The sequence below is a fragment of the Chrysochloris asiatica genome, unplaced genomic scaffold, assembly GCF_000296735.1.
Source record: "Chrysochloris asiatica unplaced genomic scaffold, ChrAsi1.0 scaffold00003, whole genome shotgun sequence".
Lineage (NCBI taxonomy): Eukaryota > Metazoa > Chordata > Mammalia > Afrosoricida > Chrysochloridae > Chrysochloris > Chrysochloris asiatica.
This window is the reverse complement of record NW_006408521.1, coordinates 19,574,778-19,598,259: the sequence shown is the minus strand read 5'-3', so window position 1 is coordinate 19,598,259 and position 23,482 is coordinate 19,574,778.

Below are 23,482 nucleotides of genomic sequence, written 5' to 3'. Positions count from 1 at the left end.
CACAACAACAGACGTGAGAATGGTGCAGGCCCAGGCAGGGTTTCGTTCTGCTGTGTAAAAGTTCACTCACTCACTAGGAGTTGGAACTGACTTGTCAGGACCTAACAACAACAACAGACACCCATGAGGAATGGGCTCTTCATAGCAATCAACTATAAGAAACCAAATGGGCACCATTTGTCCAAAAGCAAAGATGAGAAAGTAAGGAGGGGCAGGGAAATTGCAGAGGTGGAAACAGAGAAAGCAGGCTGGCAATGGGGGAGTGTTGACACATTGCAGGACTAGCAACCAATGTCACAGAACAATGTATGTATGAATTGTTGAGTGGGAAATGGATTCGTTGTATAAACTTTCATCTACAACAAAGCAAAATGTTTACACACACACAAGGCGACCCTGAGGCAAGAGTGTCCAATGCTTTTTATTCTTCGGATGGAAATTTGAGTTAGATTACCTCAGGAGTCCTGGTGTGGCACTGTGGGTTACAGTGCCAGACTGCAAAGCTGTTTGAACTGCAAGATCGGTGGTTCAAGCTCACCAGCTGCTCCTTGGAAACCCTGTACAGGGTTGCTATGGGTTGGAATCGACTTGACGGCACTTAACAACAATAACAAAAACAACCTCAGGTTGGTAGAAGCACATGTGTACCTTCAGACTCATGTTTAATTCAAGAGGAGCAAGGGACACGCCTCAGAGGTTGGGGAGAATACTGCAGTGGTCTTCCAGCTGGAAACAAGAAGAAATGCTCTTTTCTTCCCACAGTAATATCACTGGGTCAAGGCTGGCAGTGGTGACAAAACCAGGAAGTTGGGCTCAGATGCCTCCTCAGTAATGTGCTGACCTCCAATGCCATGGAATTCACATTAACATGAGCATCAGGAGTCATTTTCCATGAGTCATTTGGTGGACAACTTGTATCTATTACCCTGATAATTTCCTGACTTCTGCTTCTGGGGGTGACTGCCATCTATGGCTCAAGAAGTCAGTTAAGGTAAGAGGGATGGGAGTGAGGCAGGACAACTAAAAGTCTGGAGGCAGATGGATACTGCTTAGTTCACACAGCCAGTCTCACCTGAAATCCTGATTTGTGATTTACAGATGTGCAAGATGGCTACCCTAGGTCCCCAGCTGCCTAGACTAAGCCATTTCTCCCTGGCACTTTGCACACAGCCAGAGGGCTAGGAAACAGGACTGCTGCTCAAAGACAAGCAATTCCACTTTCATTCTTTGGAACACTCCCTTCCTCTACATTATGAATCAAATTATTTAAAGCACACACCCACCTTCCAAAGCACTTATTTTCTGTGGGTGAAGCTTAAGGAATCTCTTTGTTTCTCTCTAAAATATACTCTAACTAGCTAAATTAACTATTGGCAACTTGCAGTTATGTAAAGAAATCATAAAGATGCAACCAAAATATTTAGACAGAATTGTTAATCATCTAGTTACTAGAAAATTATGTTGTAGGATTATAAAATTCCCTCTTGAATCCAGTCTTTTTCAGTGTCTCAGATAGCATTCAGTAGGAAATCAGAAAATGATAGTTGAATGGTTGAGTTTTTAAAGTGTCTTTCCAAAATGCAACTGATAAAATGGTGCACTCAAAAAGAGACCTGGACCCCATCTAAGACTGAAACTCAAAGGCAACACATGAGCGGTCATGTAAGCTTGCTGGAGACCACATTGGCCTACTGGTGACTGGAAGAGGGGGAAAGGCAGCAATGAAGAAATGGACTAAGTTTAACCATGTTCCTTACACACCAATGGCCTGGAGATGAAAGAGAGAAGAAGGGCTGGTTGGTCCAAAGTGTGGTGAGATCTGGGGACACCTGAGCCCATGGACAAGGACATAGACACAGAGGGCTAGAGCTGAGAGTGAAGCATCCAGTTGATATGAAGTGAATGGAGATGAACAAGAACACCCAAGCTTGCTGATAGTACCCATTTTACCTAGCCTCGATGGCTTGATAATCAGAACTCGACTTGATGAAAATTAAAAAACAACAAATTTTTATAAAGGAAATGAAGGTAAATTGCTACAATTTGATGAACTTGACCTATACTCATAGAGGTAGTAGCTCAAAAATACCAGCTGAGAGGGAAGGAGTCTTCACATCAAGTATCAATGCTATCCCTTCAGTTTACAGAGTGAATAGGGATGGACAACTTAAAGACACTGGTTACCTAAAATGTGGGGGTGATAAAGGCACAAAGTGACTGGCTTAAAAAGTTTCAAAAGAGAGTTTAGTTTAAGAGTCTGTGGGGGATGATAGCGTCCCCAATGAATAGTTTTCATCTTGTCTAGATGGGTTTGGTAAAAAGAGGTGGGGATAAGAGTCTTATGATTCAATAGTGAGTAATTGTTACATGACTAATTGCAACTGTCACAATTGTAAAGGTAGAATTTTTGTAACAAAAATGGGGGAGTAGTTATTATTACAGGAGCTCTGGTAGCGTAGTGGTTACGAATCGGGCTGTGAACCTTAAGGTCAGCGGTTCGAAACTACCAGTCGCTCCGCGGGAGAAAGATGAGGCTTTCTACTCCCGTAAAGATTTACACCCTCGGAAACCCTGTACAGGGTCGCTATGGGTCGGACCCGACTCGATGGCACTTAACAACAACAACAACAGTTATTATTACAGTCCAGAAACAGAGGACCCTAGGACCATGGAGGGAGAAGATCACAAGTAGAATGCAGGGTCTTATCCTTATCCAGAGAAGCAGAGACACCAGAGATGGAAGCAGAGATGAGGACATGGAGAGTGAGCAGTTGAGGACTCTGTTGTTGTTGTTAAGTGCCTTTGAGTCGGTTCCGACCCATAGCGACCCTGTACAGGGTTTCCGAGGGTGTAAATCCTTACGGGAGTAGAAAGCCTCATCTTTCTCCTGCGGAGCGACTGGTAGTTTCGAACCGCTGACCTTACGGTTCGCAGCCCGATTCGTAACCACTACGCTACCAGATGGAAAGAGAGGGACTAAGAGCTTGTGTGGCCAGGAGGCAGGCTTGCAGAATGTGCCCTTTGGTGGTGTAAATTATTATATATGCCTGAGCATTAAAAAAAAAAAAAAAGCTTAAATGAATAGAGAGAAATACTGTTAACTGATGTTACATGATAAGGATTATAATCCTTGTAATGAAACAAAGTATATAATTTGTTAAATGTAAAACTGCACTCAATTCACAATAAAAACTTTTAAAAAGAGAGAGAGACCTGGATAAGTAAGATGAAGAACCTTTCATAAGGAGATTTCTACCTGGAGTATGCTCATTTTTTTCTTAAAGGGATTGAAACCAGTTTGAGGAAAGAAGCATCTTTGGTGGTTTTTATCAGGCAATAGATTCAGGGCATCAATGACTGAATGTATTGGGTGTTCTGAAAGGACACCGAATCAGAAGAGGTGTGGCATTTGCACAGTTAGGATGTAAAATGAGTTTAGGAATTAAGGTTGTTTGGAGCCTGGGGCATCATGCTTGAAGTAATGGAGCACCCCTTAGCCTTTCCTTCTCATTCTGTTTCCTGTCTCTTCTTGTTTTCTTCCTTCTCACCCTACCCCATTTTCCTCTTCTTTGTGTGTCTTATTATAGTAATCTGATGATTGTAAGTACTATATCCTATTGTAGCCAACTGATTGTTGATTGTTATAGTCACTGAATAACATTCTACGTTTCTGTGTTTGTTGACTTTTTCATTCATTCTTTTGTAGGTTGCCTTAAAAAATCAATAAATAAAATAAACAAAACAAAACAAAAGTAAGCTGTATGCTTTCTTTCTAAAGTTGACCAATTTACAAATAAGCTTTTTTTTTTTTTCTTTTTACTTAAGCGGATTCTGTCTCTTTAGTGGGCCCACAGTCTGTGATAGGAAAAAGTATGTAAACAAAACTGCCCCAATGTAGACTCTAATTCTAAACAAAAGTGCTCAAAAAGCTTCCTTTGGTCAAGAAGAAAAGTAGTACACTTTTCTACTATGTAGAAAAAGGGGGAAAGACCATCTTATTTATATTCTATAATAGACCAAAATTGATTTTTTATAAGGAAGTAAGCAGCTGCAAATGTTGAAGTTCAGCTTTCTTGAGAAATATCTGCTCTATTTTAGGGTTTATGCCAAAGCTGGAACAGGTGTTTTCTTTCTTTTTTTTTTTTTTATCACTCATAGCTCATAGGGGTTTAACTGTCTAGAAGAACTGCCACTCAGTGGACTTATGACCAGATGGACTGGTGTTCAGAGAGCACAGTGCTCCAGCTAGCTTGGTACCCTGATGCAACTCTCAAAGTCCTTCTAAAATAGTTGACTAGGCGGACTCCCACCCATATTAAAATTAGAATCACACCTGCCACATCCAGCATGTGCCAAGTTTCTGAAAATAATACAGAAGGAAGATGGCAAAAATCTTCATTCCAATGTCCTTAAAGAGACTGTAGTTCCAGGACGCTTGGCAGGAAGAGTCTAAAGGGAAGCAAATGTATATCATCATTTGACTTTGCATCTGAAGTATTCTAGTTAATGCAGGACTGTGGGCCCTGGTGTGGTGCTGAGGGTTAATGTATCAGACTGCAAAGTCATTTGAACTGCACAGTCGGTGGTTCAAGCTCACCAGCTGCTCCTTGGAAACCCTGTACAGGGTCGCTATGGGTTGGAATCCACTTGATGGCACTTAACAACAACATCGGAACTCTGGTGTGGCGCTGTCGGTTAATGCACTGGACTTCAAAGTTGGTTTGAACCACAAGGTCGGCGGTTCAAACTCAACAGCCACTCCTTGGAAACTTATGAACCAACTTATGGCACTCAACAACAGCAACTTAAATTTTACTTAAAATTCTGAGACTAGGAAGGTATCAAGGAAGAGGGAAAGAGAACTATGGAGAGAACAAGAGGAGCTAAGAAAGGAGGAGCTAAGTGGGTTTTCAGAGGTATGTATAGGGAAGTAAACCCCTATCATTTATTCAAATGTATATTGTTGTTCTTACGTGCTGTTGAGTCGGCTCTGTTCAGGGCGACCCCATATAGGGTTTCCAAGGGGCAGCTGGTGGGTTTTAACTGCCGATCTTGTGTTTTGCAGTCCAGTGCTTATCCTACAGCATGGCACCAGGAATCCTGCAGAGCCCAGCAAGCCACGTAAATGAGTGCCTGGGATGGAGTGTGGGAGCTGAAGGAAACATGCCTGTTCTCAGGCTACTCAGCTCTGGCCAATTGTTGCCATGTGTGAATGTGGGCTAAGTGTCGCCAAATCTTTTGAGTTTCTCAAGAGAAGCCAAAAATCTGGATGCTCTATAAAATTTCCCAATTTTTAAAACGTTGTGGAAGTCAAAGATATATGTCGGCTGTTTTTGGACTATGGGCTGATGCTTTATGGCTCCTTTCCTATACATTTGTAACGTCTGCTCCTTAACAAGCTCCCCAAAATAGCCCCCCTCTGTCCCGGTATGAATCACTTGCTCCAATGTGACTTAGCTTTGACCCGCCCACTAGTCATTCCATTTTCTCAGACCTGGAGTGTGTCCCCATCTTTCCTTAAACTCTCCATGCCACCACCATCACTGCTTGTTAAGTCTTACTCAGCCTTCACTTTCTCTCCCACTTCCTCTGATGGCCTTTCTGGGTTTCCATAACCCATTCTTTCATTTATCAAGTATTTATTGGTTTTTGTTATGTGCCACAGAGTCCCTGGATGCTGCAAATAGTCAACATGTTTGTCTGCTAACGTAAAGGTTGGACTTTTGAGTCCACCTTGAAGCATCTCAGAAGAGCACCAAGTATTCTTCTTGGCAAAGGAATGTACCAGTGAACATTGCTGTGGCTCTCAAGTTGGTTCTGACTCAGAGACACCCTGTAGAGTGCTTCCAAGGAATGACTCGTGGGTTTGAACTGCCAACTTTGTTGTTAGCCTACAGTGCTTAGCCCACATCACCCCACCAGGTTAGGTGTTGTCAACTCTATTTTGACTCATGACAACCCCAATGTGATGACAGAGTAGAACCGCTCCATAGGGTCGTCTAGGTTGTGATCTTTATGGGAGTAGATTGCCAAATCTTTCCTCTCTTAGAGCCATTAGGTGGGTTTGAACCAACCTTTGGTTAGTAGCTTTGTGCCACAAAAAGTCTCTGCCTTTATTGAGCTCACTTTCTGTTTCTCCTTCTCTTGAATACTCGGAACTGCAGGAAATGTGGGTCTCACTCCACCTTTGGCACCTAGAGACAATAGATCTTTAGTGAAATCTCCAGTGTGTAAATTCTCTCCCTGACTGAAATGGGGGAGCTTCTTAATAGCAGAGACTGAGTTTCTACTTAGAATTGCACAATACTCCCAAATGATCTTAAAGTTGGTTGTTAAGTGCCATTGAGTCGATTCTGACCCATAGTGACCTTGTATAGAGTATCCAAGGAGCAGCTGGTGAGCTTGAACTACTGACCTTGCAGTTCAAACGACTTTGCAGTCTGACACATTAGCCCACAGTGCCATAACAGAAGTAGGTATCTAATAGTGTCCACTATTTGATTAATTAAACTGATTTTTATCAAAACTATGGAATGGAGCGCACAAGAGTCTCATTACTGTTCTTTGGAAATGAGATTAAAGGACTTTTCTTTCTTTCATTTTTAAATGAGAACTTTTTTTTTAAAGCATAGATTAATTGACCCCAGAGCAGAAGTAGATTGGATTTTAGAAATTCACGTTAGGGACTTGGTGGCTCATGGGAGTAGATCATGAAAGAATTAAAGGGAAAACTCAGCTGCACTCTGCTTAAAGTGTTGTTGTTCCCAGACTCTGCATGAGTTTGTCTTTGTGCTTTGATAGATTTAAGGTTGCCCATTCTAAAAGTCACACCTGAGTACATTATCCCCTCACTGTCCTTGGAGAATGAAATTAGGTGAAGAGCAGGTCCAGCCTTAGAACTGGTGATTGTCTACCTTTGATTTGCCTTAGTCCTGATCCAAGGATAGCTCAGAAGAACCAAGACAGTGTTGGACTTCTTGTGTTCACACAATAATTCAGTAATAGACATCTGTGGCTATTGCTGGCCCAACTTCTAATCCCTGGAACAGCATCCTGATTTTCCTTGGTGAACTGCTCTCACCTCACTCTTACATATTTAGGGTACTGCCCTGCTGCCGGAGTCCTGGCGTGGTGCTGCAGGTTAATGTGCTGGACTGCAAGGTTGGTTTGCACCACAGGGTTGGCTGATAAGCTCACCATCCACTCCTCGGAAACCCTATATGGGCTTGCTATGAGTTGGAACTGACTCAAAGGCACTTAACAACAACAACAGCAACCCTGCTGCAAGGAAGGTTACGAGTTTCAGATCTGCCCATCAGCGTTTTTCATCCTCTCTGATCATTCAAATCTGATCATTCATTGAGATTTAGCAGTGGAAGTTTATGGAACAGCTGAAAGGCAATATCTTCAGTTGTGCTGGGCTGTGATCCTCTAGGTCAGCAGTTCGAAACTACCAGCTGTTCCATGAGAGAAAGATGAGGCTTTCTGCTCCCGTAAAGATTTACAGCCTTGGAAACCCTGTACAAGGTCGGTATGAGTCGGAACCGACTCCACAGCACGTAACAACAACCACATAGAGATAGTCAATCTGAGAGAGGAAGTAAACCCAACACAGAAAAAGCAGTGTTGAAAGGGAGCGCAAGAGAAAAGGATTTCATATCCTGATAACATCACTTGAACTCCTGGATCCAGCTATGCCTGAAGCAAGCAAATATGATACCCTTTACATTTACAGTTAAATGTATTGACTTTTTCTTTACCACTTTGCCAGTTGAATTGAATTTCCTATCATTTGCAATTGAAAGAGTCCAGGATGGATTTTGCAATTTAATGTCAACATTTAATAAACATTCATTGGGCATTTACTCTTTCCAAGGAGTTATGCTAGGGAATGGTGGAGATACAGAACAGAATAAGATATTTCTTTTCTTCATAAATTAAAAATGTTGAAAACGTTTCATGTCTTCAGAAAAGTTACCAGACTATGTATTACAATGAACTGCTCTATCTTATCTAGATTCACCTTTTAATAGTATTTCAGAACATTTCTGCTTTGTTTCTCTCATTCTCTCTCACACACATTCTTTTTAATAATGAAAAGTTTCAGGCTAACGTGAAGAGATCAATACTCTTATTATTATTATTATTGTGGTAAATATATAGGTAACAAAACATTTGCCATTTCAGAAATCTTCACATCTATACATCAGTGACCTTAAAGTTGTTCATCATGTTCATCTATCACTGTTAACCATTCCCCAACATCTCTATCTCCCTTAAGAGACACTCAATGATCCAATTATGACTCTTCATCCCTAATATGAATCTCTTTAGAGTTAGAAAGTCTCATTAACAAATTCAAGATACATAATTATTACCTAATATACAGTCCGTAGTCAAGTTTTGCTGACTCTCTCAATATTGAATAACGTATTTCCCCCTGTGATTCAGGAACTAGTCTAGGATCACACATTACATGTCCCTTTAGTTTCCTTTCATCTGTTTTTTGTTTTTTTTTTTCATGACATTTAGATGGGTAAAGAATACTTGCCCATTATTATATAGAATGTCCCTCACTGTGGTTTATCTGAGTGCATTCTTATGATCCGATTAAGGTTATGCATTTTTTTGAAGGAATACTGCGTAAATGGTGCATGTTTGTTTCAACCACTGTTTCTCTTATCATTGGAGATGTTAACTTTGATCACCTGACTGAAGTAGAGTCTGCCAGATTTTACCCCCAACAAGATGGATTGGCACAATAGCAGTAGCGGTGGGTTCAAGCTTGACGTCGATCATGAGGATGGCGCAGGACCAGGCAGTGTTCCGTTCTGCTGTTCATAAGGTCACTATGAGTCAGAATCAACTCGACAACACCTAACAACAACAACATCAAATTTTACTTTTTCCTTTTTAGTTAATACACATTCTGTGAATAAATACTCTAAGTCTGACTAAGGTTCCTGCTTCCCAACAAATTTTCACCTGATAAGTTTAGTACCCATTGATAATTTTTGCATGAATCAATTAATAATATGGTGGTTTCAAAACAGTAATTTTTAAAGCTCGATTGTTCCTTTATCAACTGCCATTTTCCAGTTTGTCATACTGTGTGGATTTTTGTGGTGTGATGCTGAAAGCTGTGGCACCACTCACAACAGAACATTACCCAATTTGCTTGCTTTGTATATGCTGTCCGGAGGAATCAATTGCCAAAGGAGGACATCATGATGTGTGGTGAAGTAGAGGGCCTACAAAGTCAAGAGAGATTCTCCATGAGCTGGATTGCCCAGTAGCCACAACGATAGACTCAAACATGCCTGCAAACTTGAGGGTAACACAAGACCAGACAGTGTTTGGTTCTGTTGTGCTTACAGTTGCTATGAGCCAGAGTCTACTCAACAGAAACTACCTATTTTTCTGTCTATTATTCCTGCTAGACTCCTGGTGTGGTGCTGTAGGATAAGCACTGGACTTCTAACCACGAGGTCATCAGTTCAAACCCAACAACCACTCCTTGGAAACCCTATACAGGGTTGCTATGAGTCGGAACTGACTTCATGGCACTTAACAGCAACAGTTGTTCCTTCTATGTGTGATACCTTCATGTACAACATTCTACTGTAAATATGAGCTTTCTTCCTTCTTTTCCTTTGTTCTTGTTATTTTAGTAAAAGTGGACATGCATCCACAGACCACATTCATGTTTCTCCAATTGATCCTTTAGTGCCCTTTAGAGCAAAAGGTTCCAATCCAGGAACAGATGCTGCATTCAATTGCCATATCTGTTTAACAGTCTTTTCTTGACTTTTATGACCTTCACACTTTTGAAGCATACTTCAGTTTGGCGCTTGTCTATGTTTCCTCATAATTCAATTCAGGTTATGCGTTTTGACGGGGATATCAGAGAAGTGAAGCTGTTTTATTCTTAGTGCATCTTATCAGGTGGTGTACAATTAATTTCTGTGCGTTTATTCTGGTGATATTAACTGTTGTCGTGGTTGCGAATCAGGCTGCTAACCTTAAGGTCAGCAGTTCAAAACTACGAGCCATTCCACGGAAGAAAGATGCGTCTTTCTGCTCCTATAAAGAAACCCTATGTAGGGTCACTATGAGTCGGAACAGACTTCACGGCACATAACCACCACCACCACGTTCCTCTGGGGAGTGAGGTGGCTCCATAGAGTAGGCACTGAGCTTTAAACTGCAGGGTCGTTGGTTTAAGCCCACCAGCAGCTCTGAGGAGAAAGATGAGGATTTCTGGTCTCAGAAAATATGCACAGCCTTAGAACCCCTATACAGAGTGGCTATGAGTTGGAACTGACTCAACAGCACATAACAACAACAACAACCACATTTCTTCTCTACTATAAAGTTATAAAGTTATTATTTTTCTCTTTGTACTTAAAAAGTATTTTGTGGGGAGTAATTGTGAGATCATATAAGTATGTTGTTACTTATCAAACATCTAGCTAATATTTTGCATTCATTAATTTTTTTGTGTGAATTTTTACTGTGATGACTGCCAATTAGTGATTTTCAAATTCCATCATTTTATCTGCATCCATCAGTTGATTTTCCGATTAAAGTATCAGGTTCCTTCCTCCCCTCTTTCCTTTTCCTTTCTTTGTAAGTATACCTTTAATCATTTTCTCTCTCCTATTGTATTCAGAAAATGCTTTCATAATTGTTACACCAATAACAAATGCACTAAGCAAAGTTCAAGATTTATTTGCAGTTCCATTTGTCTTTAGACTGTGTTCAAAGTCCTAACATTAAGTATTTTCTTTCCTGTGTGGTTATATCGTCCATTTGACATACAAGTCAATTCATTTGTTTTTGTTCAGTTCAAAATTGTTGTTCAATTTTATATTTTTCTCTTTGACTTCATTGATTTAATTTTTAATATGCAAAAACATTAACATGGTTCTAAAAGTCAAAACTACAAAAAGCTATTTACTCAGACACGTGACACTGCTTCTTCTAACCTTCATTCTCTTTCTCATTTCACCAAACACAGTAAAGAACATTATCAATTCTTCGTCTATGTGTTCGGTTATTTATTTATTTGCAAATAAATAAATAAATAAATAAGCTAGTGCATGCAATTTGTTTATTCTCTTTTTCACAAGTATATTATAAATAGACTCTTGCATACTGCATTTTCTTTCTTTCTTTCTTTTGACTAATTTTATATGTCAGGGATCTTACCTTTTAGCATTGAAGAATTCTTCCTTATTTTCTTTTTTCTTTTTTTTTTTTTTTGTATTGTTTTTAAAGTAACAGCTTAGTGGAGACATAATTCACATTCTGCATAATTCACCCATTTAAAGTGTAAAATTCAGTGGTTTTTAGTATATTCACAGAGCTATGCAACCATCAACAAAATCAATCTCAGAAAGTTTCACGATCCTAGAAAGAAACTGTACACCCATTGTTGTTGTTAAGCATCATTGAGTCGGTTTAGTGTAGGATCAGCACTGAACTTCAAACCACACCAGTTGATCCTCAGTAATCCTATACAAAGTTGTTAGGAGTCGGAACCGACTCAATGGCACTTAACAACAACAACCTTGTATAGGGTTTCCAAGGAGTGGCTGGTGGGTTTGAACTGCTGACCTTCCAGTCGGTGCTTATCCTACAGCGCCACACCAGGATTCCCTGTACCCATCAGCATACTTATCACTCCTCCCACACTCACTCCCGCCAGCCCTAGGCAGCCACCAAGCTACTTTCTGGCTATATGGATGTACTTGGTCGGGACATTTCACATCAGTGGAATCATACAATATGTGTTCTTTGTGTTTGGCTCCGTTCACACAGTATGTTTCAAGGTCGGTCCACATTGTCACATGTGCTGGTACTCCAGTCCTTTTTCACTGCCAAGTAATATTCCACTGTATGGATAGGCTACATTTTATTTCTCCATTCTTCAGTTGATGAACATTTGCATTGTTGTCACTCTTATAAATAATGTTACTATGTATATTTACAAGGAGCTCTGGTAGCGTAGTGGTTACGAATCGGGCTGCGAACCTTAAGGTCAGCAGTTCGAAACTACCAGCTGCTCCGCAGGAGAAAGATCAGGCTTTCTACTCCCGTAAAGATTTACACCCTCGGAAACCCTGTACAGGGTTGCTATGGGTCGGAACCGATTCGACGGCACTTAACAACAACAATGTATATTTACATGTATCAGTTTTTGTGTGAATGTTATGTTTCTAGCTTTCTTGGAGTGTGGTTGATACATCATATGGTAACACTGTGCTTAATCTTTTAAGTAACTGCCAAACTGTTTACCAGAGTGACTACATCATTTTACATTGACATCAGCAATGCCTTTCCCCATATCCACACCAATACTTGATATCATCTGAATTTTTGATTCTAGCCATTTTATTTATGCTAGCCGTCCTCGTGGTATCTCATTGTGACTTTGATTTGCATATCCTTGATACTTTTATTTTGATTTTTGTTGTTGCAAAATGTTCTTTGTGTAGATGTAGCGTAGCAGAATAGGTAATTTATTGCAGTCATCTTCACTCTGGCGTAAAATTTGTAGTGGCACAGTGCTTAAAGTGCTCAGCATCTAACCAAAAGGTCAGTGGTTCAAACCAACCAGCCACCCCCTGGAAGAAAAAGGTGTCAATCTGCTTCCATAAAGATTTGTTGTTGTTGTTGTTGTTAAGTGCTGTCAAGTCGGTTCCAACACATAGCTACCCTGGACAGGGTTTCCAAGGCTGTAAATCTTTACGGGAGCAGAAAGCTTCATCTTTCTTCCACGGAACAGCTGGTAGTTTCGAACTGCTGACCTTGAGGTTCACAGCCCGATTCGTAACCACTAACTACCAGTGCTCCTTTAAGATTTACAGCCTTGGAAACCTGGTGGGTTAGATGTATTCTGCCCTATAAGGTTGCTATGAGTCTGAATTGACTCAGGAGCAACTACTTTGTGTGTGTGTGTGCCCACGGAGGATCTCACTAACTAGGCAGGAGAGACAAGCTGTTCATCTATAATTAGAATGCATCACAAGTATACCTGTATAAGTAAGAATGGAGCACTCCAAAAGTAGAGCAGAGGGAGAAACTCCCTGGACATAAGAGGCTTCAGAGAGGGGTGTGTCAGACGGACAGGCCAGAGGGAGGAAGGAAACCTTTGACAAGGCAGAGAAGCTTGAGAGCTGTGAGCCGAGGAAGCAAACCTTTCTTTCCTCTTCTACTTTGACTACTTATGAAAATACTTATGGAAGCAGAATCTGTTTGTTTCCTGGACAGCTCATTTTTATTTATCTCAATTATACAGGAAGTCACTGTAGGATTTTAACTTTCTGTGCTCATGTTGTCATATCAATAAACAAAGACATAATGAAACAAAACATTGAATGCTCTGTCTAAATTATAATTAAATACTTTGCAATTCATGCCAAGTTGTTCTCTTTGTGGCCTTAAATACATAATGATACTGTAGATTTATTTTGCTGGCATCTAACCATAATGAAATAAACCTGGATTGCTTTCATATCCATAATCAGCTTCCAAATTCTTGCTATAGGTAGGTAAGACAGAAGTTGGCTAGTATGTCTGTGGGATGAAGTGTAGAGTCCTGGTTTGTTCCCAGTTTGTTGACTGGGGGAATCATGTATCTCATCCCAATAAACTCTCTCCTGTTTTCTCAATGTATCTGTCTGGGTGCCAGATCTGGGCCATCCAGAACTGTGTTCATTCTACCATCCCAGGTCTGGTTGTGATAGGAAGAGATCTGGTTCCTGGTCTGGTTTCTAAATCTTGCTTCTTGGACAAGTTATGGGCATTTGCCCAGTTTCTGACAGTCCTCTGCTTGGCTGTACCCAGGCACTTTGGGGATGGTTGAGGTAAAATATAAACAGAAAAACCATCACTCAGTCCCTCTGACTCTGCTGATTGTTTGACCATGGTCTACTCATTTATTCCAGAATTTAATTTTCAAATTCTGCTAGAATGATGTCTGATAAACTCCTAGTCATTATGTTTGCCTATTTAATGGCGTCCTGGTGTGGCACTGTGGATGATGCAGTGGACCACAAGGTCAGTGGTACTTAACTATAATACGCAGCATATCCTGACCCTAGACTTTACTGCTCTGTTAATATGATAGAGGTAACCCCCCCCCAAAAAACCCACAAAACAGTTATTAGAAGGGAACAAGTAGCTAAGACTGGAAGTAACTGTACTGCACAATTTCTTTCTTATAAGTGCACATACTAATTTCATGAAAAATAAAATAAAATAAATTCACCCTGAATTGCTAGCCTTTAAACTAAGTCCTTCTTTCCAATTAAGTTAACGTCAAAGTTCGCCTGGGTGGCTTTACAGAGGCAGCAACAAGAGTCGTCCTTCCTCCAACTGTTAAGCTTGCCTTTTCCCTTTTCCACTCCGATGTCAGAAAAGAAGAGAACACAATAATGGAGGCACCTTCCTCCTGCAGAAACACTCGGTATCAATGAGATCGTTCAGTGAAGTGGTTAAGAACATAGGATGGTTGTTGTTGATGTTAAATGCCACCGAGTCGGTTTTGACTCATAGTGACCCTGTGAAAAGGTTTCCGAAGAGCAGCTGGTGAGTTTGAACCACTGACCTTTCAGTTCAATCCGACTTTGCAGTCCAGTGCATTGTCCTACAGCGCTACACCAGGACTCCTGGACGTAGCAGGTAGGCAGTTACAATAAAGAGCTCTGAAAAGCTCCTTGAGACTCAGTAAGACCTCAGAGAGGAGCACCTTCACTGTGATGTGCGTGCCTTTGTTAAAAACAGTAATTCCTAATGCGTATTTAGTATTAGGAGTCCTGGTGTGGCTCTGTGGGTTAATGCGCCAGACCATAAAGCCATTTGGACTGCAAGGTTGGTGGTTCAAGCTTACCAGCTGCTCCTTGGAAACCCTATACAGGGTTGCTATGTGTTGGAATCGACTTGAGGGCACTTCACAACAACATGTAGCATGCGGCATTATGCTAAGCTCTTTTATCTCTATGGTGGTGGGCCACAGAGTTGATTCTGACTCATAGCAATCTGTATAGGAACCTGGTGAGTTTGAACTGCTGACCTTGTGGTTCAAACTGAGCTTGCAGTTCAGTACTTATCCTAAAGTGCCACACCAGGACTATAGGGTTTATGAGAGAGCAGAAAGCCTCATCTTTTTCCCACATAGCACCTGCTGGACTCAAACTGCTGATCTTGAGGTTAGCAGCCCAAAGCGTAACCCACTAAATTACCAGGGCTTCTCTTTGACTGTATGATCTCATTTAATAGATATACATTGTTGTTAAGTGCTGTTGAGTCAATTTCGACTCATAGCAGACCTGTTTAGGGTTTCTGAGGAGTGGTAAGATATATATGGATTCTTTGTATTACAATTTTTAATTAGTGAGGCAACTATTTATCTCTGATTTGGAAAATGTTCATAACAATACTGTTGAGTGGAACTGAAGGTACAGGACAGGATGGATAATATAATTCCATTTTTGTTTAAAAATAATAAAAATCAATCAAGGTCGGTTTGAAGAGCAAAGTTGACTGATATTTCAAACCCACTAGCTGCTCCTAGGAAACTCTACATAGGGTTGCTGTGAGTCGGAACCAACTCCACTGCACTTAACAATAACAACACAGTCTAGAAATGTAAATTGGGGAGTTGTGCCTTCCAGTTATACTTCAAACATTTCTGTGTTGTTGAACTTTCAGAATATCATTTTGAAAGAGAAAAGGGCATATCTTCAAAACATAAAAGCATTTCAATTGTTATCAAGGACATTTGAAAGCCACTGATTTCCACAGCATGTCTTGACCACCTAGATCCAAACCAGAAATGGATGCCATTGGACTTTTGATGAGTCACATCATCTGTACCTCAGTTTCCTCATCTGTGAAATGAAGACAACACGCTCCTCACACAACAGTGGTGAAGATGAAAAATGTAGCATGAAAGTAAGTGGGCGTGTCTTGGGGGTCATGCCTTTAATGGTCCTGTCTGAATTGAGAGTGGAGCATGGAAGGGGAGGGACACCCAAGAATTGCTGTTCTGATGGACTATATTTACAAAACCAGAACAAGGGAAGAAACTTGGAGGTCAATTTTCTTGGGTTACCGTTTCCTTAAGAAACTAGAAAACTGCGTGGAACTTGAATGTTGGATACAATTCCCAGACCCGAGTTGAAGACTCTTTCATGAGCACATCCAATGGCTGTATTTCACTAAATAAGAAGCCATTGTGCAGAGAAATCAAGGTCACCTAACCAATAGTGAGTGAGGGCTCAACCCTGCTTTCCCTCTCCTGGTCTGGAACCCTTCCTTCTTTCTTTTCTCTCCCTCATTTCCTTCTTTCCATCATTTTTATTAAAAATATTGTAGTGACCATGTTTGTATTCAGATTTGTATGCTCTTCTGATAAAAGCTAGGATAGTATAAGACCATAGAAGAATCTATGCATTTTGCATTATGGTGTTGGCGAAGACTATTGAAAGTACCATGTGCTGCCAGAAGAACAAACAAATCTGTCATGGATGATGTACAACCAGAATGCTCCTAGAAGTGAGGGTAGCAAGACTTTATCTCTCATTCTTTCGACATGTTGTCAGGAGTGATCACTCCCTGGAAAAGGACATCATACTTGGTTAAGTGGAGGGTCCGAGAAAAAGAGGAAGACTCCCAACAAAATGGAATGATACAGTGACAGTAACAATGGGATCAAATATAACAACGATTGTGAGGATGGTGCCGGACCAGGCAGTGCTTCATTCTGTCATGCATGGAGTCGCTATGAGTCTGAATGGACTCCATGGCACCTAACAACAAACGCAGCAAATATACAATCTGAATCAAAGGACGTGCACACTTAATATATTTTGTCAAAACAGTACCCTTCAGGAAGATGATTCCAATCTACACTCATGTGAACAAATATGTAGGAAAGAAGCACCTGCTTCCATGCCCTGGTTACAACTGATTGTACTTACTCTCTAACAAAATTCATTTTATTTCTGGTGAAAGTACATACATATGCTCATTCACCAATTTCTACATGTCCAGTTCCATTCTTCACAATCACCATTCTCACTATCTCTTCCATTATGTTTCACCAGTATTGACTTAAACTCACTGCCCCCTAAATTACTCATCAATGTTTTAGAGTTACTGCTGTCAATTTGATCTGATATATCCAGGACTCTAACGAAAGTGGGAATCTTAGCTGCATTCGGGCTGTTTTTGCACATCTGCAACCAGACCCTTGGTGGGTCTGACAGTCTCTCAGCCTCAGCTGTGTCCACAGGGGAAGAACACTCTCTACACTGATGTTCTGGGTGTGTCTGCAGGGTGGACAATGACTGATGGAGGAGCAGCAGGTGGCACCCTCACCTGATTTGATTTATGTGTGATTTATAATTAGGTGTGACCTTTTGTCTTAGTTCTCTAGTGCTGATATGACAGAGATACCACAAATGGATGACTTTAACAAACAAATCTACTTTCTCACAGTTTCAGACGCTACAAGTCCAAATTTAGGGTGCCAGCTCTAGGGGGAAACTTTCTCTCTGTTGGCTTTGGAGGAAGATCTCTTCTGAACTTCTGCACCTGGGTGAGCTTCATGTCGCTTAACGTGTCTTCCTCCATCTCTGCTTGCTTGTCCTACTCTCTTTTATGTCTCAAAACAGGTAGACTCAATCTATAGCCTACACTGAGTCCTTTTGTGGTGCTGAAGGATAAGCACTGGATTACCAACTTCAAGGTTGGCAGTTCAAACCCACAAACGGCTCCTCGGAAACCCTATATGTGGTTGCTATGAATTGAGAACCCACTTGTGCATCATTACCAGAACAAAGTCAATCCATTCCCAAATAGGATTATAACCACAGGCATGTTATTGTTCTTAAATGCTGTCCTTTTGGTTCTGACTGATAGTGACTCTGTTTAGGATTTCCGAAAGGTGGCTGGTAGGTTTGAACCGCCGACCTCTAGTTATCAATCCAGTGTTATTCTACAGCTCCGAACAAGGACTCACTCCACAGGTATATTGCTGTTGTTAAGTGCTATTGAGTCAGTTCTGACTCATAGTGACCGGATGTAAAATGGAACGAAACACCGCCTGGTCCTATGCTACCTTCATAGTTATTGTTACATTTGAGCCATTAATGCTGCCACTGTGCCAGTCCATCTCACTGGAGAGCTCTTCCTCTTTTTTGCTAATCCTTCACTTCACCAACCATGTTGTCCTTCTCCATAGACTGGTCCCTCCCGATGCATGCATAAGAGGCAATTGAAAATGCTATGGCTTGAGTCCTGTGCATTTTAGTCCTCAAACTGATATCATTGCTCTTCAACACTTTAAGGAAGACTTGTGTAACTGATTTGCCTAATGCAATATGTTTGATTTCTTGACTGCTGTTTTGATGAGTACTGATAGTGGGTCCAAGCAAAATGAGTCTTTGACAGCTTCAATATTTTCTCCATTTATCATGATTCTATTTATTGCTCCAGTGGTGAAGATTTTTACTTTCTTTACATTGAGGTGCAACTCCTACTGAAGCCTGTGGTCTCTGATCTTAAACAGTAAGTATTTTAAATCCTCTTTGCTTTCAGCAAGCAAGGTTGTATCATCTGCATATCGCAGGTTGTTAATGAGTCTTCCTGACATCTTGATGCCTTGTTCTTCTTCATATAACCCAGTTTCTCCGATTATTTGCTCAGCATACAGATTGAATAATTATAGTGAAAGAATAAAACCCTGGTACACACTTTTCCTGATTTTAAACCATTCCATGTTCCCTTGTTCCGTTTGAATGACTGCCTCTTGGTCTATGTACAGGTTCCCCATGAGCACAATTAAGTGTTTTGGAATACCCTTTTCCACAATGTTGTCCATAGCTTGTTATGATCCACACAACTGAAAACCTTTGCATAGTTAATAAAGCCCGGCAAACATCTTTCTGGTAATCTCTGCTTTCAGCCAAAATCCATTTGACGTCAGCAGTCCCTCGTTTCAGTTCCTCTTCTGAATCTGGCTTGAACCTTTGGCAGTTCCCTGTCAATGTACTTTGCAGCTGGTTTTAAATGATCCTTAATAAACTTTTACTTGCATGTGATATTAATGATATTGTCCAATTATTTGCACATTCTGTTGGGTCACCTCTCTTTGGAACGGGCACAAATATGGATCTCTTCCAGTTAGTTGGCCAGGTAGCTGTCTTCCGGATTTCTTGGCAGAGATGAGTAGGAGCCTCCAGTGCTGCATCAGTTTGTTGACAGATTTCAATTTGTAGTCCATCAGTTCCCAGTGCCTTGTTCTTTGTCAATGCACCTTGGATTTCTTCCTTCAGTGCCATTGGCTCTTGATCATGTACTAGCTCTTGAAATGGTTGAACATCGACCATTTCTTTTTGGTACTGTGATTCTGTGCATTCCTTCCATCTTCTTTTGGTGCTTTCTGCATCATTCGATATTTTGCCCATAACATCCTTCATTATTAAAAGTCGATGCTTGAATTTTTTCTTCAGTTCCCTTAGTTTAAAAAATGCTGAGCATATTCTTCCCTTTTGGCTTTCTAACTCCGTTTTAATAGTTGGCTTTGTCTTCTCATGCTGCCCTTTGAAATTTTCTGTCATCTCTTTAACCATGAGGATTCTTTCATTTCCTTTAGCATCTTACCTTGGAGAGCAAGTTTCAGAGTCTCTTCTAAAATCCATTTTGGTTTTTTTCCTTCTCTCTTGTTTTTTTAGTGACCTTTTGTTTTCTTCCTGAAGTTCTTGGTGTCATCTTTCTGGTCTTTGATCATTAGTGTCTAATGCATTAAATCTCTTCTTGATATCTCTAAATTCAAGTGGGATACTCAAAGTCATACTTTGACTCTTGTCGACTTGTTTTAATTTTCTTCAGCTTCAGCCTGATCTTGCATATGAGAAATTTATTTTCTGTTCACAGTCTGGGCCTGGCCTTGTTTTGGCTGCTGATATTGAGTTTTTCCATTGTGCCTTCCCACAGATGTAACCAGTTTGATTTCTGTGTATGCCATCTGGTGAGGTCCAGGTGTTTAGTCATCTTTCATGTTGTTTAAAAAAGGTATTTGAAATGAAGACGTCAGTAGTCTTGCAAAATTCTATCATGCAATCTCCAGCATCATTTCTATCACCAAGGTCGTATTTTCCAACTACTGACCTATCCGTGTTGTTTCCAACCTTTGCATTCCAATCACCAGTAACTATCAATACATCTTGATTGCATGTTTGATCAATTGCAGACTGAAGAAACTGGTAAAATTCTTCAGTTTCATCATCACTGGTTTTAGTTGTATTAACTGGTCTTCCTTGTAGGCATATGGATATTATCCTATCACAGACAGCATTATACTTCAAGATAGATCTTTAAAAGTTATTTTTTATGATAAATGAGGCACCATCCTCTTCAATTTTTCATGCCTGGCTTAGTAAGCCATATGATTGTCAGATTCAAAATGGCTGATACCAGTCCATTTCAGCTCACTAATGCCTAGGATGGAGTCCTGGTGTGGCGCTGTGGGTTAATGCGCCAGACTGCAAAGCCGTTTGAACTGCAAGGTTGGTGTTCAAGCTCACCAGCTGCTCCTCGGAAACCCTATACAGGGTCGCTATGGGTCGGAATCGACTTGACTGCACTTAACAACAACAATGCCTAGGATATCGATCTTTATGTGTTCAATTTCATTTTTGACAACTGCCAACTTTCCTAGATTCATGCGTCATATATTCCAATTATTAATGGATGTTTACAGCTGTTTCCTCTCATTTTGTGTTGTGTCCCGTCAGAAAATGAAGGTCTGAAAGCTTTCCTCCACTCACGCCATCACAATCAGCTCTGCTTTGAGGAGGGAGCTCTTCCCCAGTCACATTTTGAGTGCCTAAAACCTGAGGGGCTTATCTTCTGGCATTATATCTCACAATATTCTGGTGTTCTTCATAATGTTTCAATAGTAAACATTCTAGTACTGTCTGACAGTGTTATTCATATGGTTTTTAATGGCTAAACATTCAGAAGTAGTCTGTCTCTCCTTCTTCCTTATCTATCTCAGTCTGGAATTTCCACTGAAACCTGTCCACCATGGGTGACGCTGCTGGGTTTTAAATACTGGTTGCATAGCTTCCAGGCTCATGGCAATAGGCAGTACAACAAACTGACAGACAAGTGGTGGCCACAGACAGAGAGGTTAGGATTTACAATACATATTTTTCTGGGGACATAGTTCAATCCATATCATCTTTAAAAATCAGTAGTTAATTAACATTAGGAGTCATAAAAACTGCTGTCCATTGGTGGTTCTTAGGGAGTCAGGTACCCTTTATAACCGTGACCTCATTTAATCCTCAAAATGGCCCTCGGTGGTTTTGGTAGACATGATAGGGCCAGCTCAGAACTTTGCACAGCTGCTGTGAGCATTGGTAATTAATGGCTCATAGATTCCTCCATATCCCTATCCCCATCCCCAGCTAAGCAGTTCCCTCAGGGAGTGGGAACCATTACAATTCAGTGCTATGACTTAGGAGTCTAGAGCGTAGGCCCTCATCCCCCAGTTAGGACTAAAAGTTTACCTGAAATCATGTCCTTGGTCAACTCTTCCCCCTTCCTAGCATGCTTCTATTAGAGTCTCACAGGATTTTTCCAAAGAGCAGATCCTCCGTAAATCACACACATCTGAATCCTTATCTCAAGCTCTGCTTCTATAGGACCCTAACTCAACATAAGTGGTAAGTGTCACTGGTATCATTTTATAGTTTCCAGAAAAGAAAAACTTACAAGATGACGATGCACTGGTAAGATATCTAACAACTCTTTTCACTTTATAGAGTCAACAGGGGTTCATAGATCAGTTAGTCATTTTATAGAGTCTCAGAGAGAAGCGACTTACCTAAAGTCCTACTGTCACATAGTGACCCTGGTCAATTACACACACCCATTGTAAGATTATGTATATATATATTGCTGTTAGGTCCCATCAAGTCAGCTCTGACCCATAGCAACCCTATACATAACAGAATGAAACACTGCTCTGTTCTGTGCCATCCTAAAAGTTATTCTTATGTTTGAGTTTATTGTTGCAGTGACTGTGTCAACCCACAAACTAAGAACATCTTGTTTAAAGTCTACCTTTTTTTGATGACACTCTACTTTATTAAGCATGATGTTCTTTCTCAGGGCCTGGTCCCTCCTGACAATATGTCCAATGTACGAGACATGTACACTCACCATCTTCAATTGTAAGGAGCACTCTGGCTGCATTTCTTCCAAGACAGATTTGTTTGTTCTTCTGGTAGTTCATGGTACTTTCGTTATTCTTTGTTGTTGTTATGTGCCATCAAATTGGTTCAGACTAATAGCGACCTAACGCACAACACAACGAAACACTGACTGGTCCTGTGCCATCCTCACAATTGTTTTCCCTATGAGCCCATTGCTGCTGCCACTGGGCTAGTCCTTCTTGTTGGGGGTCTTCCTCTTTTCACTGACTCCCCACTTTACCAAGTATAAATGTCCTTCTCCAGGGACTGGTCCTTCCTGATAATATGTCTAAAGTTTAAGAGGGGCACTCTGGCTATACTTCCAAGATAGATCACTTGTTCTTCTGGCAGACCATGGTACTTTCAATATTTTCACCAACACCTTAACTCAAATGCATTAATTCTTCTGTGGTCTTCCTTATTCGCTGTCCGACTTTCACATGCATATGAGGCTACTGAAAATGCCATGGCTTGGGTCAAGTGCACCTTAGTCCTCATATTGACATCTTTGTTCTTGAACACTTTAAAGAGGTCTTGAGCAGCAGATTTGTCCAATACAATACGTCGTTAGATTTCTTAACTGCTACTTCCATGAACATTGACTGTGAATCCTAGTAAAATGAAATCTTTGACAACTTTGCTGTTTTCCCCTTTTATGCTAATCAAGGGAGAAAAGATGGACATTGTCATGATACAATTCATATAATGCAGCTTCTTGGGTTATTTGTTCAGCATACAGACTGAATAAATGTATTGACATGATACCTACTGGCGCACACCTTTCCTGATCTTAAACCACACAGTATCTCGTTGTTCTGTTGCAACAACTGCTTCTTGGTCTGTGTACACATTATGGTATGCATGAACACATTGAGTGTTCTGGAATTCCCATTCTTTGCAATGCTGTCCGTAGTTTGTTATAATCTGCACAGTCAAATACCTGTGCATAATCAATAAGACACAAGTAAACATTTTTCTGGTATGCTCTGCTTTCAGCTAAGATCCAGCTTACATCAGCAATGATATCCCTGGTTCCATGTTCACTCTGAGTCTGACTTGAATTTCTAGCAGCTCCCTGTCCATGTGCAGCTGCAATGGTTTTTGGTTTTTGTTTTTTAATTATTCTCAGTTGTTGCAGACTGTGTTTGCCTGGTCAGAGGTTCGAGGCCCTATAGGCCTGAGTGTAACAAATGAGGCCACTGGCAGTC